Source organism: Dioscorea cayenensis, unplaced genomic scaffold (genome assembly GCF_009730915.1).
Source record: "Dioscorea cayenensis subsp. rotundata cultivar TDr96_F1 unplaced genomic scaffold, TDr96_F1_v2_PseudoChromosome.rev07_lg8_w22 25.fasta BLBR01002143.1, whole genome shotgun sequence".
Taxonomy (NCBI): domain Eukaryota; kingdom Viridiplantae; phylum Streptophyta; class Magnoliopsida; order Dioscoreales; family Dioscoreaceae; genus Dioscorea; species Dioscorea cayenensis.
The window spans coordinates 141,665-145,031 of record NW_024088534.1 but is presented as its reverse complement, the minus strand read 5'-3'; the positions used below and the strand labels follow the sequence as shown (position 1 = coordinate 145,031).

At 46.5% G+C, this 3,367-nt stretch overlaps 1 non-coding gene across 1 annotated transcript; it reads right to left on the bottom strand.

Moving 5' to 3' along the window:
* Positions 1–363: 363 nt before the first annotated feature.
* Positions 364–470, bottom strand: LOC120257462. Its single transcript, XR_005535687.1, has one exon. It is a non-coding gene; the product is annotated as a small nucleolar RNA R71 (small nucleolar RNA).
* Positions 471–3,367: the final 2,897 nt, after the last annotated feature.

The window sequence follows — 3,367 nt, the reverse complement described above, 5'->3', positions numbered from 1 at the left end:
CGAACACTATCTGATTATGCGGCACCTTCGATGATGGGGACGAGTCGAGTATTGTGCGCCCCGATTACGATTCGAATTTCAAGCTGGCCAGCATTCATCCATATGTTGCAGCAGTCCGCATGATTCAACGGTTTTGGCCGATGAGGATCCAAATAGTCATATAGAGAGCTTTCTCGAGGGTGTGTGACATCTTTGAAGATAAATGGGGTTACGGATGATGCCATCAAATTGAGAGCCTTCCCATTTTCCCTAAAGGGGAGAGCGAAGCAGTGGCTACACTCGTTACCTAGAGCGTCAATTACCACGTGGGAGGAGATGGTGGAAGCTTTTCTAGCCTGTTACATCCCTCCCGGAAAATCAGCAAAGCTTAGGAACGGGATCTCATCCTTTGTTCAATTGGAATTGGAGTCTCTATTTGAGACATGGGAAAGGTTCAAGGAGCACCTGAGGAAGTGCCCGCAACACCGATTCCCGGAGTGGATGATTGTTCAAACCTTTTATAATGGTTTGAACCTGAGTACAAGGTAACTCTTGGATACGGCACCAGAAAGTACCTTAGGTAGCAAGACCCCCGATGAGGCTCATCAGTTGATTGAAGAAATGGGGTTAAACAGCTACCAATGGAATGCTAGGGAGAAGAAGAAAGTGGCCGGTCTCCATGAATTAGATGCCGTAACTTCATTGGCGGCTCAAGTGGAGAATCTGAGTAAGAAGTTAGATCTTCTAACTTCAAACAGAGTGGTGGCCGTGACTAATTGCAGTGGGTTTGGTGGAGGACATGCTCCCTCCGATTGCCCGATTTCTATTGGTGATGGTTCTTCGGTAGAGAATGTTGATTTTGTAGGTAATGGCATGAGACCTCAAGGAAACCCATATAGCAATACCTACAAATCGGGTTGGAAGAATCATCCCAATTTCTCATGGAGTAATCAAGGTCCACAAAAGGCCATGGGCCCACAGGGTTTCCAGCAACAACAAGCCCCTCAGGTGGAAAACAGAGTCTCCGGTTTGGAAACCCGAATGAGTGACCTAGAGAAGCACTTAGCTAGATTTGTACAATCTGCAAATACAAGGTTTGAATCAGTCGAGGCTACAGTTCACAACCACACCGCCTCTTTGCATAACCTTGAAAATCAGATGGGGCAAATTGTGAAGTCTCTCTCCGAAAGGCCACATGGAAGCTTACCAAGCAATACAGAGACCAACCCTATAGAGCATGTGAAGGCGATCACTTTGAGAAGTGGTCGTGAGGTTGAAGGTAGGCTTCCGAGTGAGAAGCCAAAAGAACACGCACCTGAGGTTATAGAGGTAGAAGAAGGAACAAGCAAAGATTAAGATGTGGCACCCCTACTTTTCAAGCCAAGAATCCCTTATCCCTCTAGATTGAAAAATGACCAAGGGGATGAACAGTACAAGAAGTTCCTGAGTTTGTTCAAGCAACTCCATATCAATATTCCTTTTGTTGAGGCATTGGCCCAAATGCCTAAGAATACGAAGTTCTTGAAAGACTTGTTGACCAACAAAAGGAAGTTGGAGGAGAGTGCTTCAGTAATTTTAGATGCTTCATGCTCGGTGGTATTGCAAAAGAACATGCCGAACAAGAATAAAGACCGGGGAAGCTTCATCATTCCGTGTAACATTGGTAACTTAGGTGAGGAAATGGCAGTGGCGGAATCAGGGGCTAGTATCAATGTCATGCCATACACCTTTTTTCAAAAGCTAGGCTTGGGCGAACAGTGCGACATCCGAGAGGCATCATTGAAGATGTGCTTGTCAAGGTGGACAAGTACATTTTTTCGGTTGACTTTGTAGTGCTAGACGTCGATGAGGATGCAGATGTACCCTTGATACTTGGGAGACCGTTTTTGTGGACTTCCAAAGCATTGATTGACATGGACAGTGGAGAACTCACACTGAGCATTGGAGATGACAAGCTCACATACCGCTTTGCTGAAGCCATGCGGCATTCTCTTGATTTTGATGACACTTTATACTTTCTAGACACTACTGATTAGCTTGTTGATGAATACATGCAAGAAATGTTCAATCCGGATCCGTATGAAGGTTTGTTCGACCAAGAAGAGGGACATGAAGATGTAATGATGCTTGGGTCGACGGATGAAGTACCATCTACCATGGGGATCTTGAAGAAGGTGCTCCAGAGAATGAAGAGGGCTAGGAGACGCCACCGGAAATACTCCAAGGCTGTTGGAGATGTACATGAACTGAAGAAGTTGGGAGTATCATTGTTCAGTGGTCCGAAGCTCGATAATACACCCTCTACTCTCAAGAGACTTTGCACATCATGCTTCCAAGCTATGGGTAAGAGGGCGACTTTCATTCATTAACCCTCGTGAGGTAAGACAAGATACGTCAAGCTAAGTGACGTTAAACAAGCGCTTCTTGAGAGGCAACCCAAGTGTTTACTATTTTCTTATCTTTTAGTTTAGTTCGTTTGCATGAATAAATTGTTAAGTGTTGGTATCCTAACTTTCAGATGCTTGTACTGCGATGTTATTGTGGGTTTTTAAAATCATCGTGTGTTTTTTTGAGGAATTGGCGGAAGTTTGGTCGTTTCGGTTCTATTTCGTATTTTTCACTGGTAAAATTTGCATAATAGGGCAGGCTCTGAGTGTGTAAATATGTTCAAAGAATTTCTGCAGAGCCTGCAGAATTTTCTAAGGCATCCAGAGAAAACACACGGGCATGTGGAATTTCCACACGCCCGTGGAGTTGCACTGCGAGCTCATCGAGAGAAGGCACGGGGCGCAGGGTCGTCCCCCGTGAGCGACCATGCGACTGTCACACGTCCATGGTTAATTTCCGCACGGGCGTGTGGATCCATGCAGAGTTGGGCAGATGTTCCCGAGAGCACATAGGGTCGTGGACTCGCCCCTGTGGGTGACCTTGTGAACCATGCATGGGCGTGGGTAATTTCCACACGCCCGTGTGAAACTCTGCAGAAGAGTTCTCTCCATCCCGAGAAAACACAGGGGCGTGCAGCTGCCCCTGTGAATTGGGCATGTGAATGTCCACGCCCATGTGGAATTTCCGCACGGGCATGTATAACACTTGGTATTTTTCTCGGATGTCCAGAGAAGCCATAGGGGCGTGTATCTTCCCCCTGTGGATCGGATGCACGGGCGTGGGTATTTTCAACACGCCCATGCGAGAGCAGTCAGAGTCAAAGAAGTGTTTTCCTAAGAGCGCACAGGGGTGTGCATGCGCCCCTGTAGCTCTTTTGTAATGAAGCGCACGGGCATGGATAATTACCACACGCCTGTGTGTATGCACAGAACGCCAAGGGTGGTGAATCCTTTTTAAAGAGGAATCATGTCTCACTCTTTTCATGACCTCTATTCGGTTG